The sequence below is a fragment of the Onychomys torridus genome, chromosome 10, assembly GCF_903995425.1.
Source record: "Onychomys torridus chromosome 10, mOncTor1.1, whole genome shotgun sequence".
NCBI lineage: Eukaryota > Metazoa > Chordata > Mammalia > Rodentia > Cricetidae > Onychomys > Onychomys torridus.
The window spans coordinates 69,127,067-69,136,262 of record NC_050452.1 but is presented as its reverse complement, the minus strand read 5'-3'; positions in this window follow the sequence as shown (position 1 = coordinate 69,136,262).

Here is a 9,196-nt window from a genome sequence, read left to right as displayed (position 1 = left end):
ACCTCACAGACCACCCCTACAGTGACACATTTCCTCCAAAAAGGCCATACCTACTCTAACAAGGCCACACTTTGTAATAGTGCCACTCACTCCCTGGGACATTTTTTTCAAACTACCACAGTGTGTGTGTGTGTGTGTGTGTGTGTGTGTGTGTGTGTGTGTGTGTGTGTGTGTCTGTGGTGTTGTCTATGCGTATGAGAGGGTGGTATATGTACAGGTTCCTGGGGAAGCCTGTGGCATCATATCCCCTCAAGCAGGAGTTACAGATGGATGTGGGTGCTGGGAATCAAACTCAGTTCCTCTGCAAGAGCAGCATGTTCCCTTAACCACTGAGCCTTTCCTCTAATCTCTCTCCTCTTTTTCTTACCTAGAAGAGTCCATAACATATTTGAAGCAGCACAAACCTTGCATATCATCCACTCTTAAAACAGTTTTTAGAGGAGAGTTGAGTCTTTGTGAAGATCCTTGTCCAAAAATATCCCAGAGCTGGCAAATAATCTGAGACTAGATAGATCACTTCCTATGTTCTGCCATGTGGATATGTAGATAAACAAGAGCTCAGAGAGAGGAAGAACACTTCCTTCCCATGCCTGTCTAAGGAATACAGTCTGATACTGTGTGTACAAGGTGCTTTGCCCCCATGCCGAGAGTTCACTGATCCCTGTTCCCAGGGAAGGGCAGCCTGGGACTTAGCTGGCTTAGTATGAAGTTAGTTAAAGGGGAGTCGCCCAGCAGAGAGGGGCTTCTGTCCTCTCCCTTGCCAAGTGCAAAGGATGCCTTCCCAATAAACTAATGAAGAAATTCCTCTAGTAAGGTAAACAACTTCAAGTGCGTAACCCCTGGCCAAAGATAAAAGATCAATGTGAAGATGAGAATAAAAAGTCAATGAAATGCTCCATCTGGTTATTCCCTCATTCTCTCCTGTGTCTCCCTGTCTTTCTCCTCCCTTCTTTCTTCTTCATTTACTACCCACAAAGGGGATTGGTTTTTTTCACGTATCTCAAGCTTGGAGGTTCAAAAGCCTGCAGCATCTGTTTGAGACAGTGTGGGATATATAGTATGTAAGGAGGGTCTCATGTTCCTATGGTCTTTGTGAACACTGCAGCTCTGTCTAAGGTTTAAGGAGGTCCTCCTTTTACTATGGTTGTAACGGACCCTTTAAAGACACATATTACTAGCACAACTAGTCTGTGCTGCTCAGATGCATTGAGTAGCAGAAGGAGTTGGGATGATACACCTGTGTTATAATTCTAAATCTATCCCTGTCTATGTGTTTTTGATGTCCAAATCTCACTTTTCATACTGAGAGAAGACACAAACCACACAAACCCACAAGACCCCATCACAATGCTCTCTTTCTATAGATCTTCAACATGTGTTCTTTATTTCCTGGAGACAATTACTGTGCTAGGGAAAAAGACCTTTCATTCACTTGCAACTTTTCAAATTTATAGGCCTCGGCTTTTCTAGTATCTGTGATTTCACAGATTACCAGGAATACAATGTCTCTATTCTTACAAAGGCAAGCTCCTGTCAGGAAAGTCTAGACAGTATCCAGTCTATAAACACTCAGTTAGTACTGTGAGAAATGAGTGCTATTTGCAACAGAAATTAAAACAAGGCAAAATAAATAGAAACAGATTCCATTTGTGAATATATGTGTGTATTATGTTTATATATTATACATATTATACCATGCAATTATACTACACATATTATATCATACTATGAATACATAACACTATATGTGTGCTACATAATGTATATATAGTATGATATATATATATATATATATATATATATATATACTTTTAAAGCTGAACTTAATTTTCCATCATTGAAACTAATATATATGTGTGTGTTATATATACACAAATACATACATATACATGTGTGTGTGTGTGTGTGTGTGTGTGTGTGTGTGTGTGTGTATACTTACTACAAGGAGAGGTTGTATTTCCCAGACCTTTGATTAATAGGTATTATCTAAAGAGGAAAGTACACACAGGTGCAGTAGCAATCTCAGGGAATTGTCACTGATTATGGAAGCAATTTCTTGAGTTTTTCAGTGTATTAAGACTATTGAGCTCTGACATAACTAATTGCATTATATTGTAGCATCAGAATGCATGTGCTGCAATTATCAGAATTATTAGAATGGACAGGTCCTAAAAGCCATTATAAGCTACTTACAAACCCACTCCATTCGTTTCACTCTCTCACCTATGCCAGTGGCCTCACAAGAATTACCTTATGGTCAGCTGGTAGAATGAAAAATGTGGGCCTGGGTAACAGACAGTTGTGCACAGTATGAGGCTGAATACGGCAATCTACTTCTAGAACATTTCTTGAGTACGGTAGAAATGGGCTATCCTTGGGAGCAGTCACTCCACTTTTCACTTTGAGGGGAGTTGGCCAGATCATAGTTATATCAACATATTAGCAGCCACAAAGGCTTTACTGGGTGGTCAGAAGGAAATACAGTCTCCATTTACATTTCTGCCTGATTTACTGGGCCATGATCACCTCTAGGACTGAGGAAGCATCTCAGATAAATGCCCTTAACTTGGATTTTGGAATGCAGACAAGAAGGTGCCAAATGTGGTCTGAGGTCAGAAGAACCACCACAAGATAAGCCAAAGCATATTGGCTTCACTTCTCAGTATGGACCAGGCCTACAGTAAGAAAGCAGCCTTGGGCTATGAGAGTTAATTGTAAAAACTATAAAGCCAAATCTCTTAAATGAACAGTTGAGTTCCCTTGGAGAACTGGACTCCTTAGAAGAGCAGAGGAGCCTTCCTTGTAGGAAGTCTGCTTGTCTTCCTACTGTCTGTGTCTTCAACCTGAGGCTGCTCACCTTGAGTCTATACCTTGAGGCACATCAGAACTCTGTCCTGGAGACTGCCAAGAGGCAGGATGAAGACCCTGGAGATATCCATGTCCTAATCCATGACATTCTGTGAATAATTTATTTTATATGGTAAGGGAGTTTGTGCAGGGGTTTAAGAATCTTGAGGTGAGAGTCTGTTTTGAATTGTTGCCAGGGCATTAAGAAAGCAATCAAAAGGCAGACACGAAATGAAGGTGATCAGACATAGGGTGGACAGTTTTCTTTATAAAACTGCATTAATATGGATATTTTCATGTAGCTGGGTATGTATACACTATATAAATACTCACATATATTCACTGCATTGTCTTTGTTCATTCCTCTGCTGTTGGACACTTAAGTTGAGATTGTCGTTTAGTTCTTGTGAATAGCTAAAGTGCAAATATTTCTGTGGTAATACTGACTTGGGATTCCAAGGAATGGATGTTCCCCAGGAGCCACCAGTAAAAATAGATTCCTAACAACAGTGTGATTCTAGCTCATAAATATTTGATTAAATTTCAGAATAATGAGAAAATTTTTTATCTTGTAGGATGATACCTGTGTGGTAACCAGGTACAGTTGTTTAAAAAAAATCAACCAAGCTTTGTGGTAACTTCCCAGCATGGGACCTGCTTAGTAGAGGTAGGCCTGTTCCCATCTGAGGCATCCATGATCTTCCCTATTGAGGTAAGTGTGGTCTCTGCATGCTGACCCCTGCTTGTCTCTTCATTTGCAACCTTCTCAAACCTCCCTAACTTTTTGTGACTGTTGAGAATATTCATACTGATGAAATTGTAATTCTTGGTTGGATTTTCAAAAAAAAAAAGTATTCAATGTACATTATCATTTAGAGGCCATTTAAATAACAAAGCACTGTGTTATAAAAAGACGTATTTAATTTGTGAATAACAAAGATTTGGAAGTGAAAAGAAAGAAATACACCATCTTGAAACTCAAGATTTTAACTATTTAAATGCTCTTAAATTATCTCAGGGAAGCCACTTCAAGCTTTTCTGCTTTGCACTTCCAAGGAAACAGAGTCAATCAACTGTAAAACAGGGTAGGACCCCAAAGTTACATGGCCAGAACTCCAGCTGTGAGTCCTCTTTCTCCTATTGCTCAATGGTACATCTGGACATACCAATCCTTCTCTCATAACCTCCTTTTGAGAGTCATCCACTTTTTCAGAGGTGCTCCTCTTAATCTAAGTCCTATACTCCAGGATTTTCTGATGCCATGAAGACTTGTATCAGTCAGTAAAGCTTGATTCGTGCTTCAAACTTTAGGTTTTTCTTTTCTTTTCTTTTTTTTTTTGTGTGTGTATGTGTGTGTGTGTGACCCTACATCCCCTGAGACTCCACTAGTAATTTTATATTACTAAAATTCCTTCCCAGGAGGAGATATCAGCAACATCCATCCCTTTATCTAAGGTCCCAACAACAAAACAAGGCAAGAATCTGTCGGAGTTCACTCTGGAGAACTAGTGAGTTTATCAGGGTTCCTTACAGAGTATAAGTGAGGGGTTTCTTATAGGCATGTGGGTTCTTTTCCTCTAGGGTCTCTATACTCTAACCCCTCCCCAAGGCCATATGCAACTAAGGTAAGGTCTCATAAAATAGGTGGTAGGAAGTGGCTGGATACTCAGGCAAGCCCTCCATGAGGTGGTATAGACAATCAATAAGCCCATCTGGTTTAATCCTTTTGCAGTAGGTATAGCTAAACTCCTCTAGATGGCAGTGACTTGGTGCAGAAGACTCAATAAAAACCTTATTTAGTACTAATTACCTCACTGATGTCCTTCTCCCAACTATGTGAAAGTTTGAATTTAGGGTTTAAGTTTCCAACTTATGAGTTTGGGGAAGAGGAAGAATCAGTATCTCTCCAGAAGACCACACATATTTGTAAATGTTAAATACAGAGAGTTAGTCTAGTTTTTAAGGATGTCACAGCTTTCACTTGATATCCAGAGGGAGTTAGGAATGAAACATACTGCTATCTGCTTGCTCAAATCATGTGCCCAGGAGATATGAACAAAACAAATAAAAAAGTTGGGATCTCTTTCCCTCTTCTAATAGTTATTTTGCTTGCTGTGCTGACAAAATACAACTTGAGGAAGGAAGGGTTTATTGTGGCTCACAGTTTGAGGGTACAGTTCATCATGATGGCAAAGTCATGGTTGCAGAGCCTCACACAACACAGCTGATCACATTGCAACCACAGTCAGGAAACAGAGAAAGGAACTCTGACTCAGCTCACTTTCTCTTTTCCATTTTGTCTGGGATTCTACTTCATGGAACGGTGTCACTCACATTTAGGGGAGGGTCTTTCCTTTTTAATTAACCCATTCTAGAAAATCACAGAAATGTCCAGAGCTATGTCTCCTAGGTGATTCCAGATCTTGTGGATTTCATCAACATCCCCTTGTAAATTCATTATTTTGTTAATTTTTAACAGACTCAATATTCATCTGTTTTTATTTACTATTTAGCTCAACATTTATTGATCATTTTTAACAGTTCAGTTAGTGGTGCTCAATCCAAGACCAGAAATCTTTATCCAACAGAATTGACAGGGCAAAAGGCTAACTTCCATCCTGGAAAGAGATGATTGATGGTCCCCTAACCTTAAAGTTGTTATATTGAAACTTTCATGGGTAGCTTGGAAAGAACATACTTTATAGAGACAAGAATGTAGTTCCTGATATCATGAAGCAGAAAATTCTATCAGTAGCTTAAGTAATGAATGCAAAATGATTTTATTTTATTTTAAGGTAAGTCATGAGGTAGACATGAGTTAAGTGGTGTAGGTCTGCTTTACATGAGACATCATGGCAATTTCTAATCTACATAACTGATAAATAATGTATCAGATGGAATGAAATTGTCCTATAGAAAAGATATGGATTTATATGGGAATCTTTTCATATATACTGCAAGTGAATCAAGATTAGTCTATATATCTCCTTTGAGAGATGTAAAGATGTATAAGACACATACATACAGTGAATGTATAATGTTTGTATAATTGCAGTGATATATATTATACAAAATTTTCCATTTTGTTCATTTTCAACATACAATTTACAGAAATTAAATAGTCAAAATACTGTGCACTAAACATTGTTGTTTCCAAAACATTTCATGTCCTAAGGACAAACTCTATGCCTCCAAAGCCTTAAGTCTGGATGGTCCCTCCTCCTCCTCCATGGTAACACAGTCTACTTTCTATTTCAGGTATTTTGTATGGGGAACCATATTTGTCTTTTTGGAATGGGCTCAAGGTAGATAGATCCATCCATGCATCAGAAACATTGTTAATTTTAGTAAGTGATCAATATAGTATCACATGGATACATTACATTTTATTTATTCAGTCATTTACTGGGGACACTTTGTGTTGTAATTTGAAAGAGATGCCCCACATTAAGTTTCTAGTACTTGAACACTTAGTGCTCAGTTGATGACTGTATGGGGAAATTTAGGAGGTATGGGCTTTGAAGTTTCAAGAGGCTTCCAATATTTTGAGTTCATTCTCTCTGCTTCCTATTTGTGGTTTGAGTTGACAGCTCTCAGCTGCTGCTCCAACCACCTTCCATCTGCTACCTCTATTCCATTATAATGGACTCTAACACTATGTAAGTGTAAGCCCCAAATAAACCCTTTCTTTCATGAGTTGCCTTGGCTAGCATTAGAGAAGTAACTAATACAATTACTGTTTCTTCCTCTTGGCTGTGAATAAAATTGCACTTTGACTCTATGTGGAGATGATGAGGCTGTACTTTAAACTTCTTTAAGGGTACTTTTCACATTGTCATTCTCCCTCCCAAGGGAGGGAAAAGAAAATTAAATATATCACTGTACATTTATAGGAGAAAATAGCTTAATTTTCAAGGAATAACTGTGGCAAGATTAAAAAATAAACTGCTAAAATAAAAAAAGCAGTTTATGTTTGTGGAATGGTTAACAACCTACTTTATCCCTACTTTCCAAAGGGATAAAAATAAATTTCCAAATGGCTTAGTTGAAGTACTTAAAAAGAAAATGTCTTATCTGTATCAGTTGGAGAAAAAACAGAATATCCTACTCTTACTTTCACTATTTGAATATTGCATGGAAACAAAATGACCTTCATTGTTCAGATAGTTGGCTCTAAAAATTGCCTTTGTTGATAGCACAGTAAAAACAAAATGTATTTGTCTATATTCTGAAACAACTTACCCACTGTTTCTTTTCTGTTGGTCATTAAATATATGGACGTTTTCTCACAACAAGCAATTCTACAGTTGTTGGCAGATGCTACCTGGGTGTCCTGGTATTTATTTTAATTCTAACAATCTCCTGAAATACCTCTGAGTACACAGGTAAAGATCTGAGTTCCATAAATCCATCCCTGTTGCAGATGGCAATGAACATCAATATAGCCCATTGCATTTCTAACTCATTTGCTACGAATTAAATGTTCTTAAACCTTCTCTTTGGATTTCATCATTTTCTAGAACAGCTAATAGACTTTCATAGCTTCCTCATTTAGTTAACAGATGATTACAAAGGATACAGTTCGGGAACAGGCAAAGAAAGTAATGACATAAGGGTCAAGAAATTTCCATATAATTTCAGCAAGTCCCACCCGTGGCTTCCACATCTCCATGAGCCCAGGGCCTCTCTAGATTCTGTTTGTTTGGGTCAATTTTTGTGAATGCTATAAAAGTTTTGCTTAGTAGGCTCAGTTAATTAAATTGCTGAACATAGATTATAATTCAGCCTTCATTGCCTGCTGTCTGTACCCTAGAAGACCAAAGGCAGGGTAATGGGAGGAAATTCAAAACTTCTAGTGACAAGCAAGGCTGGCCCCTCCTGCAACTGTCTTCCATCCTACCAATGTCCAGTGCAAAGGCTTTTCATTAATATACACTAAAATATGATTTGTTATGAATAACCAATATATCTCCTTTATTATTCTTAATATGTAGGAAATCCAACAGTTTAGAAACTGTTAATTAAGAATGAGGTGAGACCAAAATACAGTATGTATTTTCTGATTATATCACAACTATCCAGAACCTCAGTTCAATATCTGTGAATATTCATATTTATAAGCACAGTGCATTTAAAAAATCAAAATTTAGATGTATTAATGTTGGTGTTTAGAGTGTTTCAGTTATGGCTGAAGGAATGTTGTATTACTAGTTTTAAATTTCTACTTAAAGACCATTTGAAAGTTTCCATATTAAAAGATTATTAAATGTTTAAATATTGGGTGTACCTGTGTGCCTAGATATGCTCATAGGCTTTAAGGGCTATAGTCATTTCTAGTCCCCATTTAACATACCAGCAGACTGACCCTCGGAAATGCTTAGTACAGCTTTCCTAGTATCACTCAGATTTTAAGTCATTATGCCAACATTTAAAACCTAGGATTTTTTTGTGATCATTTGTTTCTGAGGAGATTAACAGATAAATTAAAGACAAAATGTAAATTACAGATGAATTGTATACTTGAAGAGCAAATCAGAATTAGGTAGTCTTTAATTGTGCAAAAAATGTAAATTGGTGCTAAAGATAGAACTTCCAAATTGGGAAGCTGAAAATAGAACCTGCCATGCATTCGTTTTTGAATGCCATATATAGCTTTTAATAGCCAGTGTTAAAAGTCTCAGCAACACTTTTTAGTGTTTGACAAATTGTCTAAGAGGTGTGGTAGGTCTGCCAGATTGTGTGCTTCCATATAGCACAGTTTCCTGAGTGGCTTTCAACCTGTAATTTGTTTTAAGTGTGTCTGTTCTTTAAATGGTTCAATAGAATCACACAGCAAAATTCAGAAGAAGCAGCACAGCAACAATCCTGCATTCTACTTGTGTTGTGAATGGATTTATGTAAAAATCACTTAATCAACATCAATATCATCAAAGAATTGGGTTGAAAAGAGTCAAACAACTGAGGTCAAAATAGCTGAAATTACGTAGGAGGCACAAGGACTTACAATAACATGCATTAGTATAATGGACTTTGGTATCATAAAAGCTAAAACCTATATTAATCCCCCTTAAAGTATGGCCAATGATCCATTAAGCAAGTGTGCTTATCCATTTTATTATTAAAGAATATATAGTAGGCAGATAAGAAGATAGTCTCCATAAGTGGACCCCCATTAACTACACCTCCTATTATTTAGCCCCTTATGTGGTCCTTTCCTACAGGAATTTCCCAGCTAGTATTTTTGGAACAGCAGAATGTGACCACACTTTCACTTTATTTTCTGATAACTTTTGCTTTCTCATTTAGAACCCTCTAGAATAAGACAACCAAATGAAATATCTACCTATTA